Source organism: Mesoplodon densirostris, chromosome 6 (assembly GCF_025265405.1).
Source record: "Mesoplodon densirostris isolate mMesDen1 chromosome 6, mMesDen1 primary haplotype, whole genome shotgun sequence".
Classification (NCBI taxonomy): domain Eukaryota; kingdom Metazoa; phylum Chordata; class Mammalia; order Artiodactyla; family Ziphiidae; genus Mesoplodon; species Mesoplodon densirostris.
This window is the reverse complement of record NC_082666.1, coordinates 83,090,555-83,106,833: the sequence shown is the minus strand read 5'-3', so window position 1 is coordinate 83,106,833 and position 16,279 is coordinate 83,090,555.

The following is a 16,279-nucleotide window of genomic DNA, read 5'->3' as shown; positions in this document are numbered from 1 at the left end:
AGGGAAGCCCCCCATTTCTTGATTACAGGAAATAGGCTTCATTCAGCCTTCATGACCCTCCCTGAGTTCCAAGGGCAGGTTCAAACAGTTACTAACTAGGGAAGGGGGGGGGATGCAGAGACAAGGGAGGAGCAGTCAAAAAACAGTAGTGCAGAAAGAGAAAAACAAATATCGTATATTAATGAATATACGTGGAACCTAGAAAAATGGTACAGATGAACCAGTTTGCAGGGCAGAAATAGAGACACAGATGTAGAGAACAAACGTATGGACACCAAGGGGGGAGTGGCAGGGGGATGAATTGGGAGATTGGGATTGATATATATACACTAATATGTATAAAATAGATAACTGATAAGAACCTGCTGTATAAAAAAATAAATAAAATAAAATTCAGAAAAAAAAAAAGAAAGAAACAATAGTGCAGCCTTGGGGCAGGGTCCTGTGTCCCTGTTCCGCACCCCCCCCCCGCCCTCCAAGGGATATACATAACAATATCTCTGAGCTGTTTTGCAGGTTCTGAAATCCTACCAGGTGGGAGAAGTTAACTGTATGCTGCCCACAAGCATGCAGATCCCAGACTGGTTGGAACCGGAAAGTTAATGATGCTGACTCCCACTTACCTCACCATCAACCAGAAAGAAGAATGTCCATGAGTTGATCATGCCTTCTTTGAACCATTACTATAAAACTCTTCACTACCCCCTCCAGGTTGGGACACACAGTTTTGAGGGCATTAGCCTGCTGTGGCCCCCTTTGCCTGGCAAAGCAATAAAGCTATTCTTTTCTATTTCACACACACACACACACACAAATATCAAGGTAAAGTATCCTCATTCCCATAAACCAGGAAAACCAGGTATTTACGTTGCAGGATTTTAAAAAATATGTATTTTAAAATGCATACATGATCTCCAAATTAGATAAACAAAAGCTATTAAACCAACTGCCCCTTGAAATACTGAAATGGGCTTATTTCTATAGGATTTATCAATGACCTACCTTTATAGACAAATTAAGACAAAGAGTGGAGAAAAGTTGGATAATTCAATCTCCCTTTCTCCCTTTATCTCACACATCCAAATCCCATTATTCTTATTTTCAGAAATTTGGGGTCTGAGTCTCCAAAAAACATTTCCTCAATTCTGATTTTCCATTTCCCTATGCAAACTCTGGCTCTTAAAAAAAAAAAAAAAAAAGAACAAATTTATTTCAGAGATTCCTTCTCAGTGAGAGGTGAAAGGTTGCATTATAAGTTAGAATTCAAGTACATTTAAGGGCATTTTTTTCCTATGGATACTTTTTCTCAAATGATCCTCTGTCCCCTGTCTCCTCACCATCCCCATTGTAGTGCCTTCCTTTCCTCTTCTCATCCCCTGTACCTGACTTAGTTAAGTCAAGAGTATTTCAGCTTTCTCTCAGGCTTTGGCTTTTACTAGCACTTATCTTCCTGCCCAAGGTCACTCACCTCATTTTTAATTTGTACAAACCTATTGTACTTGCATAGATTAGAATTTTTCTGTCTCCTTGGAATCTACTTTCTGTACTATTAAGTGTTTGTCTTTCAAGACTTTTTATTAGCCTCATTTGTTCTCCCTCTGAGCCTGAGCAAAGTGGATCAACTATTGAGGGGGCATTTGCGTTACTTTAGAGATTTTTTTTCTTTTTTTTTTTTGTGGTAAGCAGGCCTCTCACTGTTGTGGCCTCTCCCGTTGTGGAGCACAGGCTCCGGACGCGCAGGCTCAGCAGCCATGGCTCACAGGCTCAGCCGCTCCGCGGCATGTGGGATCCTCCCAGAGCGGGGCATGAACCCGTGTCCCCTGCATCGGCAGGCGGACTCTCAACCACTGCACCACCAGGGAAGCCCCGCTTTAGAGATTTTTAAGTTTGGTTCCCTATGCTTTTTATAGAGGAGCCAATTAGCTTTTCAAAGTTTTTATTTACACAGTTGCTAAAAGAAGAGATGGATGAGTAATTAACTTTAGAAATTGGCTCATCAGAAAATGGAAAGATTCAATGGCTATCTATATTGTCTTAAAAAATTCATTTTCCCCCAATAACCCGTGTGTGTGTGCACACACACATGTGTTTGCAAACAGAAAGAAGAGATAGAGCATACGTCAGTGAAGAAAGAACTTCTACTTTGTGTAAGGCACCATGATGATTGCTGTGGGATACACAATGAGAATTAAAAATAATCTGTACTTTCAGAGGCGTTTCCAGCATAACTTTGGAGGCAGTTATGTCCACAAACACTAAGAGGAAGCTGGGAAAAGGGGCTTGAGCCAAACTGCTGAGTGTAGGTTTCCACACACAGCAGCAGGGCAAGAGCCAAAGGTTTAGGAAACGAACCTGATTTCAAATCCCATGACCTTGAGAAATGGTTAACATCTGCTGAGCCTCAGTTTGTATGTCTTTAGAGATTAGCAGCACCTAGCTCCTGAGGTGGCTCTAAGGAGTAGAGATAAAGTAGCTAATGTGCCTAGTGCATGGTAAAGGCTAAATAAATAGGAGTTATTATTATGGAAATAGCCAGCAGCTGCAAGTTTGCAAATTGAACTCTTTGCAGCTGTACCTGGAATGAAAAATCAATAGTCCCTGCACCTAGATGTAAACCTATTTTTATTTTAAGAAGTTGGCTCCAAATCAAAATGCATTTTTTAGGGCAGGAGTCAACTTCAATGCTGTTTAAGCAGTGTGCGCCATGTTAGAGACTTTGAGGTCAGCAAGGCACATGAAAATAAGGGGTCAATTAAAACCCCTGTAGTTTAAAATCAGCTGGTTTAATCCGATGAGAGGAAGCTCAAGGATGGCTTTCCTTGTTCAAAACGTTTTGACCTCTAGATACTTCATCCATACTCAGAAAACACTGCACCTTATTTAAAGGGTAGATCTACATGTGTTGCCGTAAATTAATGTCCATGACATATAGATGTTTGTGTCAACCACAAATCGGCACTTGCCATCTACCTCTACAAGGATTAAATCGTGAGCTGCTGCAGCTGCTGACCTTCAACACCCCCTGAAAGGATTTCAAGGTGGAGATCAGGAATGAGGCACTCTGTGCTCTGGATAAAACTTGCAGAACAGGTCTTCAGAGAGATATTTTCAGAAGATTTTATGAGTCCAATTCTTGCATCTCCTCTTATCTAGAAAAGCACTAAAGTCCTTCATGGTGACATCTGCTCCTTCTGACTAGCAGAAACCTTCACGAGACTTGCAGCATCCTTCTGCAAAACATATGTGCTTGATTGCATGTGCTCCCCCTTCACCAAAATCACATATATACTGACCTTCCCCCCTACCTCTTTGGAGCAGCTTCTCAGAGCTATCTGAATTTCTGTCTCCCATGCTATAATCCTCATTTTGCCCCAAATAAAACTTAACTCACAAATCTCACTCTGTGCATTTTTTCAGTTGACATGTGAAAAATTATAGTGAACACCTGAAGTTTTTGTTTTTCAAATCCATTCCCTCAGCTTCTGGTAATGGAAATATGTTTTGTCTAGAGACCATCTCTTGCCTTTGTCAATCAAGGTACCCTGGCCAAGAGGAAGGCTTGTGACTCAAACTGAGTAATGTGACACTTCCCTGGGAGTTTGAACCTCAAAAGATATTGGCACAAGCACAAAAAGGGACAGAGCTGATGCATGCTTACCACAATGCCCAGAACTACTCTGATTCCTGTCCTTTCCAAATATCTTTACCTAGCTCTTCAACCTTTTCTTCAATTCTTCCTTAAGGAAGAAATATGCTTTAGTACATCAATGGGCATTCTTTGTGTTCTCTACCTACAGATATAACATCTTAAAATTGTTTTCCAATAAATTGCTTTTCCTTTCAAGTTAGCAAGACTAGACTCCTGTGCTTTCAAACAAGAACCCTAAAATACAGTGATAAATTAATAAACATTGTATTTGTTTCTATATGTATATTTTAAACTCATTTACTCTACAAATTTTTGTACTAAAATTTTCTTACAAGGTGTATTATTTTTGTAAGTAAAAAGCACTAATAAGTTAAAAAGAAATTTAGGTAACCAGGCGAGTCCTCTGTAAATAAACTTCACTTGAATCCTCTTTGCAAACTAGGAGCAATTTTCACTAGGAAGCGGGGGCAGCAGCATTAACAGCAAACTGTTACAAGCACAGTGCCAGAGGGAGAGGTACTGAAAGGGGAGAAAGGACTGCAATAGGAAAGTTCAAGGGTACTAGCTGCCCCATGTTTTGTTATTACTTATGGTAAGGCCAATAGATCAGGAGACAACTGCTGTTGAAAAGATGAATGTTATACTCACGGATCCCATGAAGAGAGGGCACACCACATCATGGGGGACACAGAGAGAAGAACTGGGGTTGGTCAGGAAACAGAGGGACAGAGTGAAACTGTGGGCAAGAGCCCTTATTGTGGTTTGCATTTGAAAGGCACACTTATGGATGAATTGTTTACTTTCTCTAGGAATTGGCCAACCCTGGACGGCGCAGTCCCTCCAAGGTCAGCAAGACCCCAGATGTCAAAGCATCAGAATTCAGAAGAAAAAAGACATGGTTAATACACCTCACTTTCTAGATAAGACTCTTGAATTCCTACTCCTTCCACAATCCACGGAAGTTCAAAACCTTCTCTGGGAGTTCTGCAAATTTTCAAGAAAGCTAGCATTTCATTCTCAGAGTAATCCTGATCTCTGGGATTCTGCATTTTTGCATATATTTCTGTTTTATACCATAGAATCCCAATGTAGAATGCAGTTCTCTCTTCAGTTTCCAGGGGTGGGGGATGGAGAGGTGAATCACATTGAATATCCTATGTCCCAAGAGGCAATCAGCTATATGTTGGGGAATTTAAAGATAAATAGGAGATGATTTAAGGAGCAAAATGTCCAGGAGGAGAGATAGATACATAAACAGGCATAACACAATGCTACATTGGAGGACTATAAAAAGTTAGAGCAATTTGTACACACAAACCCAGGCCTATCCCAAATATTTGGGGCTTGGAGAGAGTACAGATGGAGGCCCATGTAACATATGTCTAAGTGTCTAAAAGATATATATCAAGCTAACAGACTGCTAAATAGAACACGTTCTACTCTTCTTCTGTGACAAACAGAACTTCATAAAACCTGGAAGGCCAGGTCTGAGTTTGGAATTCTCAGAGTTCTGAGAACATGGCAGTATAGGGAAAGATGGCTCCTGGCTCCCAGCTTGTGGCCTTTGGCATTCTTCCCTCTTTTTCCTCCCCCTGGTTCCTTTCCATACATGCTCACATACATGTGGACACACAGGTGGTGTATATAAGCTCCAGCCACAGCCTCCACAAACAGCTGTCCTTTGGTCACTACTTAGTCTAGAGTGTACCCACCAGGGGTGCCGTTTTTGTCTTTAGGAGCAAAGACAGAGGGAACAGACTCACCCAGGCTCTGAAAGTAGGGTCAAAGCCATTTAAACAGGAATTCCAAGGTCCTAGATAACAGAGTCAGGTCAGAAGGAAGTGCCTCTTGGGGCGGGCCAGGTACTCTTTGGCCTATAGTATGAGGCACAGCAGTCAAGGGCTACTGTGAGGTCTTCTGAGGCATAATCTCCTTGCCTGGGTTAAAATGCAGTATTGCTTAGCCTTTTTCATCACATTTTTCTCAAGGTGAATCATCTGAAAATGCATGCAGCATTCTAGCTTCAGATGCACTGGTTTGGGTCAAGGTTCGGATAAATGTGTTTACTTGATTTTCAGTCCCCACCTGATGAATTTTTGAAGAAATGTTATTTTTGGACTTGTGAAGCATTACAATTCTATTTTCCAAAGGCTATATAGGCTAATAAGCTACCATCAGGAAAGAGAAAATAGGAAGAAATTCTTCTTTTTGGTTACAAATCCCTATTTAGAGTCTAAAGTGTAATAGGACCATCTTCAAGGACAAAGGACCACGTGTTTCCAAGCATTTGTTTCAACCAGACGTTTTCCCATCCCTGGCTGTTTTCATTTACTACCACCTGCAGGCCAGGCTTGTCCTGGATCAGTTTTCATCAGGGTCACAAGGAGAAAACACAGCTCAAGTTGAGTTAAAGCAAGGTGATTTCTTCACTACAGGTGTGCTGCACCTGCTTTCTTGCCTAGCTTGTCTTCACCTCAGTTCCTGATTTTGCTTGGCTTTCTGCTGATTTTTCAATCTTTCTTTTTCTTCTCACTCAGTGTCTACAGATCTTCCACTCGCTAATCATCCCCATCAACTCCTGGCCACTTGCCATGTTTTGTTCTCTAGTACTTATGTCCTCCTGACTTCTGTTGGCTCTGAGCCCTGATATATTGCTGTCTTGATCCCTAAGATTTTTGTGGTTTGTGATGACCTAAAGCAGTCTCATCACCCTACCGAATTCCCTGACCTACAGCCACCCTGACATTGACTAGTAGAGTGAAAGTAAAAACAGGCCATGCCTTGAAGCAAAATCCCCTCCTCCAGTCTTAATTTTCCTATATCATAGTAGCAGAGATGAGAGGATTTTATCTCACTTATTTCACTGCTTTTCCAATAAACATTTTCCCCACTCAATCCTACGAAACCTATCTCAAACCCATAATACTGTGGACATAAATGTTATATAAGACCATACTATCTCCAAATCATGAACCTGGGCATATTACCCTTCGACTATGACATTGTAGTTCCAACTATTCCCAATTTGGACTCAACAGAACCTCTGGTCTATTGACCTCTATATGCTAAGCAATCCTTCAGCCTGTTTAATTTCTTCACTTCCCTCCTTATCCAGTTTATATGGTATAATCATTCATTTCAAAATCACTTTCATTCACACTGGTCAAAATGGCCAGCATCGAAAAGTCTACGAATAACAAATGCTGGAGAGGGTGTACAGAAAAGAGAACCTTCCTACACTGCTGGTGGGAATGTAAATTGATACAGCCATTATGGACAACAGTATGGAGGTTCCTTAAAAAATTAAAAATAGAGCTACCATATGATCCAGCAATTCCACTACTGGGCACATATCCCGAGAAAACTCTAATTCGAAAAGATACATGCACCCCAGTGTTCTCACTGCAGCACTATTTACAACAGCCAAGACATGGAAGCAACTTAAATATCCATCGACAGAGGAATGGATAAAGAAGAAGTGGTACATATATACAATGGAATATTACTCAGCCAAAAAAAGAGTGAAATAATGCCATTCGCAGCAACATGGATGGACCTAGACATTATCATACTAAATAAAGTAAGCCTGACAGAGAAAGATGAATATCATATGATACAATTTTATGTGGAATCTTAAAAAAAATGGTACAAATGAACTTATTTACAAAACAGAAATAGACTCAGATAGAGAAAACAAACTAACGGTTACCACAGGGGAAGGGAGGAGGAGGGATAAATTAGGAACTTAGCATTAACAGATACACATTACTGTACATAAAATAAACAACAAGGAGCTACTGTATAGCACAGGGAACTATAGTCAGTATCTTATAGTAACTTATAATGGAAAATAACCTGAAAGAATGTGAATATATATATGTGTGTGTATATATATATATATATATATATATATATATATATATCTGAATTGCTTAGCTGTACACCTGAAACATTGTAAATCAACTATATATCCATTAAAATTAATTAATTAATTAATTGTTTTAAAAAACACTCTCATTGATACCCCAAACTCCTTTATGTCTTTGTATTTTGTCACATTTAATCTGGGATCAACCCTGCTGTTGGGTTTTCTCTCTGGTAACACTTAAGCATCTAATAGTTTCTGGAGAAAAACACAACAAGGCAAACTGTTACTACTATAAATCCATAATCACTCACCTCAACTGAGCTCTCAACACCGCCAATCAATCCTACCTGTTTCTCCTAGACAACTGGCCCTCTCACTTATCCATTTCCCTCAAAACTGTGATGATGTCTGATCAGCCTGCCCCTACTGTGTATGACCAACCATCTTCTTTTCCTTCGATTACAGAGAAAATTGAAGCTATCAGAAAAAAATTCCCTCAGGTTTCAGTTACTAATTCCACAAATCTACCTATTGTTCTCAAGACAGTGCCCAATACGTGGACATGTCCTGCCTCTCATCCAACAACCCCGCAGCCTTTATGCTTCAGCCACACTGGCCTTTGAAAGGCCCTCTTAACATCACGTCTGAAACTAGGGGAAGAATCATAAAAGTTATTGGATAAATTAAAATTTCCAAGCCCACTAGATAATACTTTAAGGGGAAGGGCTAGAAAGTGGTATACTTAACAAGAGCCTCAGGTCATTCTTTTTTCTTTCTTAACTTTTGAATTTTATTTTTTTATACAGCAGGTCCTTATTACTCATCAATTTTATACACATCAGTGTACACATGTCAATCCCAATTGCCCAATTCATCACACCACCACTCCCACCCCCCTGCCGCCTTCCCTCCTTGGTGTCCATACATTTGTTTTCTACATCTGGGTCTCAATTTCTGCCCTACAAACCGGTTCATCTGTACCATTTTTCTAGGTTCCACATATATGAGTTAATATACGATATTTGTTTTTCTCTTTCTGACTTACTTCACTCTGTATGACAGTCTCTAGATCCATCCATGTCTCAACAAATGACCCAATTTCTTTCCTTTTTATGGCTGAGTAATATTCCACTGTATATATGTACCACATCTTCTTTGTCCATTTGTCTGTCAATGGGCATTTAGGTTGCTTCCATGACCTGGCTATTGTAAATAGTGCTGCAATGAACATGGGGGTCCATGTGTCTTTTTGAATTATGGTTTTCTCTAGATATATGCCCAGTAGTGGAATTGCTGGATCATATGGTAATTCTGTTTTTACGTTTTTAAGGAACCTCCATACTGTTCTCCATAGTGGCTGTATCAATTTACATTCCCACCAACAGTGCAAGAGGGTTCCCTTTGCTCCACACCCTCTCCAGCATTTGTTGTTTGTACATTTTCAGATGACGCCCATTCTAACTGCTGTGAGGTGATACCCCATTGTACTTTTGATTTGCATTTCTCTAAAAATTAGTGATGTTGAGCAGCTTTTCATGTGCTTCTTGGCCATCTGTATGTCTTCTTTGGAGGAATGTCTATTTAGGTCTTCTGCCCATTTTTGGATTGGGTTGTTTGTTTTTTTAATATTGAGCTGCATGAGCTGTTTATATATTTTGGAGATTAATCCTTTGTCCGTTAATTCATTTGCAAATATTTTCTCCCATTCTGAGGGTTGTCTTTTCATCTTGTTTATGGTTTCCTTTGCTGTGCAAAAGCTTGGAAGTTTCATTAGGTCCCAGTTGTTTATTTTTGTTTTTATTTCCATTACTCTAGGAGGTGGGTCAAAAAAGATCTTGCTGTGATTTATGTCAAAGAGTGTTCTTCCTATGTTTTCCTCTAAGAGTTTTAGAGTGTCCAGTCTTATATTTAGGTCTCTAATCCATTTTGAGTTTATTTTTGTGTATGGTGTTAGGGAGTGTTCTAATTTCATTCTTTTACGTGTAGCTGTCCAGTTTTCCCAGCACCACTTATTGAAGAGACTGTCTTTTCTCCATTGTATATCCTTGCCTCCTTTGTCATAGATTAGTTGACGATAGGTGTGTGGGTTTATCTCTGGGCTTTCTATCTTGTTCCATTGATCTACGTTTCTGTTTTTGTGTCAGTACCATATTGTCTTGAAAACAGTAGCTTTGTGGTATAGTCTGAAGTCAGGGAGTCTGATTCCTCCAGCTCTGTCTTTTTCCCTCAAGACTGCTTTGGCTATTCGGGGTCTTTTGTGTCTCCATACAAATTTTAAGATTTTTTATTCTAGTTCTGTAAAAAATGCCATTGGTAATTTGATAGGGATTGCATTGAATATGTAGATTGCTTTGGGTAGTATAGTCATTTTCACAATATTGATTCTTCCAATCCAAGAACATGGTATATCTCTCCATCTGTTGGTATCATCTTTAATTTCTTTCAGAGTGTCTTATAGTTTTCTGCATATAGGTCTTTTGTCTCCTTAGGTAGGTTTATTCCTAGGTGTTTTTTTGTTGTTGTTGCAATGGTAAATGGGAGTGTTTCCTTAATTTCGCTTTCAGATTTTTCATCATTAGTGTATAGGAATGCAAGAGATTTCCATGCATTAATTTTGTATCCTGCAACTTTACCAAATTCATTCATTATCTCTAGTAGTTTTTTGGTGGCATCTTTAGGATTCTCTATGTATAGTATCATGTCATCTGCAAACAGTGACAGTTTTACTTCTTCTTTTCCAATTTGTATTCCTTTTATTTCTTTTTCTTCTCTGACTGCCATGGCTAGGACTTCCAAAACTATGTTGAATAATAGTGGTGAGAGTGGACATCCTTGTCTTGTTCCTGATTTTAGAGGAAATGCTTTCCGTTTTTCACCATTGAGAATCATGTTTGCTGTGGGTTTGTCGTGTATGGCCTTTATTATGTTGAGGTAGGTTCCCTCTATGCCCACTTTCTGGAGAGTTTTTATAATAAATCGGTGTTGAATTTTGTCAAAAGCTTTTTCTGCATCTATTGAGATGATCATATGGTTTTTATTCTTCAGTTTGTTAATATGGTGTATCACATTGATTGATTTACGTATAATGAAGAATCCTTGCATCCCTGGGACAAATCCCACTTGATCATGGTGTATGATCCTTTTAATGTGTCGCTGGATTCTGTTTGCTAGTATTTTTTTGAGGATTCTTGCACCTGTATTCATCAGTGATACTGGTCTGTAATTTTCTTTTTTTGTAGTATATTTGTCTGGTTTTGGTATCAGGGTGATGGTGGCCTCGTAGAATGAGTTTGGGAGTGTTCCTTCCTCTGCAATTTTTTGGAAGAGTTTGAGAAGGATGGGTGTTAGCTCTTCTCTAAATGTTTGAGAGAATTCACCTGTGAAGCCACCTGTTCCTTGACTTTTGTTTGTTGGAAGATTTTTAATCACTGTTTCAATTTAATTACTTGTGATTGGCCTGTTCATATTTCCTATTTCTTCCTCGTTCAGTCTTGGAAGATTATACCTTTCTAAGAATTTGTCCATTTCTTCCAGATTGTCCATTTCATTGGCATAGAGTTGCTTGTAGTAGTCTCTTAGGATGCTTTGTATTTCAGCAGTGTCTGTTGTAACTTCTCCTTTTTCATTTCTAATTTTGTTGATTTCAGTCCTCTCCCTCTTTTCCTTGATGAGTCTGGCTAATAGTTTATCAATTTTGTTTATCTTCTCAAAGAACCAGCTTTTAGTTTTATTGATCCTTGCTATTGTTTTCTTTGTTTCTATATCATTTCTTTCTGCTCTGATATTTATGATTTCTTTCCTTCTGCCAACTTTCGGTTTTGTTTGTTCTTCTTTCTCTAGTTCCTTTAGGTGTAAGGTTAGATTGTTTATTTGAGATTTCTCTTGTTTCTTGAGGTAGGCTTGTATAGCTATAAACTTCCCTCTTAGAACTGCTTTTGCTGCATCCCATAGGTTTTGGATCGTCAGTTTCATTGCCATTTCTCTCTAGGTATTTTTTGATTTCCTCTATGATTTCTTCAGTGATCTCTTGGTTATTTAGTAATGTATTGTTTAGCCTCCATGTGTTTGTATTTTTTACATTTTTTTCCCTGTAATTTCTTTCTAATCTCATAGCGTTGTGGTCAGAAAAGATACTTGATATGATTTCAATTTTCTTAAATTTACTGTGGCTTGATTTGTAACCCAAGATGTGATCTATTCTGGAGAATGTTTCGTGCGCACTTGAGAAGAAAGTGTAATCTGCTCTTTCTGGATGGAATGTCCTATAAATATCCATTAAATCTATCTAGTCTATTGTGTCATTAAAACTTCTGTTTCCTTATTTATTTTCATTTTGGATGATCTGTCCACTGGTGTAAGTGAGGCATTAAAGTCTCCCACTATTATTGTGTTACTGTCGATCTCCTCTTTTAGAGCAACATGTTAGCAGTTGCATTATGTATTGAGGTGATCCTATGTTGGGTACATATATATTTATAATTGTTATATCTTCTTCTTGGATTGATCCCTTGATCATTATGTAGTGTCCTTCCTTGTCTCTTGTCACATTCTTTATAAAGTCTATTTTATCTAATATGAGTATTGCTACTCCAGCTTTCTTTTGATTTCCATTTGCATGGAGTATCTTTTTCCATCCCCCTCACTTTTAGTATTTATGTGTCCCTATGTCTGAAGTGGGTCTCTTGTAGACAGCATATAGATTGGTCTTGTTTTTGTATCCATTCAGCAAGCCTGAGTCTTTTGGTTGGAGCATTTAATCCAGTCATGTTTAAGGTAATTATTGATATGTATGTTCCTATGACCTTTTTCTTAATTGTTTTGGGTTTGTTTTTGTAGGTCCTTTTCTTCTCTTTGTTTCCCACTTAGAGAAGCTCCTTTAGCATTTGTTGTAGAGCTGGTTTTGTGGCACTGAATTCTCTTAGCTTTTTCTTGTCTGTAAAGCTTTTGATTTCTCCATCAAATCTGAATGAGATCCTTGCTGGGTAGAGTAATCTTGGTTGTAGGTTCTTCCCTTTCATCACTTTAAGTATATCACGCCACTCCCTTCTGGCTTGTAGAGTTTCTGCTGAGATATCAGCTGTTAACCTTATGGGAGTTCCCTTGTATGTTATTTGTCATTTTTCCCTTGCTGCTTTCAATAATTTTTCTTTGTGTTTAATTTTTACGAATTTGATCACTATTTGTCTCGGTGTGTTTCTCCTTGGGTTTATCCTGTATGGGAGTTTCCTGGACTTGGGTGGCTATTTCCTTTCCCATGTTAGGGAAGTTTTTGACTATAATCTCTTCACATATTTTCTCGGGTCCTTTCTCTCTCTCTTCTCCTTCTGGGACCCCTTAAATGCGAATGTTGTTGTGTTTAATGTTGTCCCAGAGGTCTCTTAGGCTGTCTTCATTTCTTTTCATTCTTTTTCTTTATTCTGTTCCACAGCAGTGAATTCCACCATTCTATCTTCCAGGTCACTTATCCGTTCTTCTGCCTCAGTTATTCTATTGATTCCTTCTAGTGTAGTTTTCATTTCAGTTATTGTATTGTTCATCTCTGTTTGTTTGCTCTTTAATTCTTCTTAAAGACCTTCTCTTTAGGTCTTTGTTAAACATTTTTTGCATCTTCTCGATCTTTGCCTCCATTCTTTTTCCAAGGTCTTGGATCATCCTCACTATCATTATTCTGAATTCTTTTTCTGGAAGGTTGCCTATCTCCACTTCATTTAGTTGTTTTTCTGGGGTTATATCTTGTTCTTTCATCTGGTACATAGCACTCTGCCTTTTCATCTTGTCTGTCTTTCTGTGAATGTGGTTTTTGTTCCACAGGCTGCAGGATTATAGTTCTTGCTTCTGCTGTCTGCCCTCTGGTGGATGAAGCTATCTAAGAGGCTTGTGCAAGTTTCCTGATGGGAGGGACTGGTGAGTAGAGCTGACTGTTGCTCTGGTGGGCAGAGCTCAGTAAAACTTTAATTCGCTTGAGTGCTGATGGGATGGGTGGGGCTGCGTTCCCTTCCTGTTCGTTGTTTGGCCTGAGGCAACCCAACATTGGAGCCTACTTGGGCTCTTTTGTGGGGCTAATGGCAGACTCTGGGAGGGCTCACGCCAAGGAGTACTTCCCAGAACTTCTGCTGCCAGTGTTATTGTCCCCACGGTGAGCCACAGCCACCCACCGCCTCTGCAGGAGACCCTCCAACACTAGAAGGTAGGTCTGGTTCAGTCTCCCTTGCGGTCACTGCTCCTTACCCTGGGTCCCGATGCGCATACTACTTTGTGTGTGCCCTCCAAGAGTGGAGTCTCTGTTTCCTCCTGTCCTGTCGAAGTCCTGCAGTCAAATCCCACTAATCTTCAAAGTCTGATTCTCTAGGAATTCCTCCTCCCATTGCCGGACCCCCAGGTTGGGAAGCCTGATGTGGGGCTCAGAACCTTCACTCCAGTGAGTGGACTTCTGTGGTATAAGTGTTCTCCAGTCTGTGAGTCACCCACCCACCAGTTATGGGATTTGATTTTACTGTGATGGTGCCCCTCCTACCCCCTCATTGTGGCTTCTCCTTTGTCTTTGGATGAGGGGTGTCTTTTTTGGGATGTTCCAGTGTCTTCCTATCGATGACTGTCCAGCAGCTAGTTGTGATTCTGGTGTTCTCGCAACAGAGAGGGAGAGCATGTCCTTCTACTCTGCCATCTTAGTTCCTAATCCCCAGGTCATTCTTACTAGCGGTAAAGTTTGGGAAAAACATGCCAGGATCCCTCCTTCCACAGAACTTTCCAAATGCTCTTCATTCTCCTTGGAAGTCTCCTCCTCCCTTCCTCTTCCTGCCATACCAGATTTACTCATCTCCCAACTTTCTACTCAGGCATGACATCAGCAGGAAAGCCTTTCTTCACAACCCCACCCCACCAACACCATGTTCAGAAAGTCTCCTTTGCCCTGTGCTCTAATAGGACCACATTCTTTCCCTTCAACATACTCATCCCAGTTTAACATCATGCACTCATTGTGTGATTAGTTGGTCATTGTCCCTCCTCTCTCTCTACCAGATTGTGATATTAGGTACCATGTCTGTTGTCATTTATCATTGTTCCTACAATGTCTAGGCAGTAACTTGGTATCCATGACAATTCCTCAATAATAATTAATATGTGAATGAATGAATGAATGTGGGATGAATTAATGAATGAATTGGCTCTTAAAATTGACAGGAGATGTTGGAGATTAACAAATTATAGACTTGACAGAGTTATTTAGCCTCTACCTGGATATTTTTAGTGCTGGGCAATCTGTTCCACTGCTGGATAGTGTTAGAAAATTCATTTTTCTATTAAATTCAAAACTGCCCCCTTGTACCTTCCTACCAATGCTTACAGTTCAGCCTTGTTGGAAACACAGTCAGCCTGTTTCCCCTTAATGATATTCCCTTCTAATATTTGAATACTTTAAGCATGTGTCCCCTCTCTTTTCTTCTCCAATGTGAGTAAATACATTTGCTTGATTTGAGATAGTTCTCAGACTTAACTATCCCCTCCTCAGTTTGAGCACACTCTAATGAACACAGAAACAAGACAGAAACGACAGAGCCATGAAACTCTCACGTCTTCAGCATAGTAGCTTTAAATCATTACTTTGAGAAGATGAGATTGTTTTCTTCCTTCTACCAGTTACAGTTTAAATTACAAAGTCATTGAACAACCAAACAGCAATATCTCCAAGAAGGATTGTACCTTCAAGGCAATGAATCCACAGGGCACACGGGATTTATTGCAAGTGCTTTTACTGGAGCAATTTGTTGACAAATGCCCAAGAAGGAGTATAGAGTGATCAGTAATAATAAAACCTTACGGAGATCATTTCCCCAAATGCCGTCTGGGAGAGAAACTGAGACAGATTCCTTAACCAAAGGTAGGTTTTCTGTACATTTCCACTGGTAGTTTTTATATGTCATCTCTGGAGAAATTTCGGATGTTTCAAATCTAAACCTATATCAAAGATGTTATTTATAAAAATAGCAAAAGGGTTCTATTTATCTCTATTCACTAATCCTAGCCAGCAGCTGAAAAGAATTGGAGTTTAAATCTTATTACTCTCTCATAGCCCCTATCCCCCAGGCTACAATGTCAAACTGATACAATTACTTCTGGAATGAATGAGGAGGCTGTCACACTGACCAACTGTTTCCACTGCTCAGGAGAAGGAGACAGGAGAATTACATGTCCTTCTAATAGCTGGAAACCTTTCCAAGGGTCACTTTTACAGGTTGCCCCAAAAACCAGAGGCAGAAGGACCATGTCACTGCTTGGCTTTGGGCCCAGGAGGTCAAGTGTAACTTAAGACAGAGTATTAAGAGCTACTTAAGAGTGTGTTTTAAGACAGTGATGCTACTAACTTACAGTGAAATATGGCAGTAAATGACAGCCTGCAATTTGGACATAATCAAATTGCTCATGGGGTCAGGACAATGCAGGATAATACTGACCCAGTATTTTTAAGCTGAGAAAATTAGGGACAGAGCTGGCTATAGGAATAAAAGGAAAGGATTTATAATAAAAAGAATCCACAATCAGAATTGAAAAATATTGGAATTGGAAATACCTGATATCTATCTATCTATCTAACTATCTAATCTATCTTGTTTTTTATTTAGAAAATTTTAAACATTTACATAATTAAAAAGTCAAAACTAAATATAAAGTTATTTTCAAAGAGTTCCCACTTTTATCCCATTTCCATCCCTGTATGCCTACTCACCTCCCATAATCATTTTCATTTGTTTCTGTTTATACTT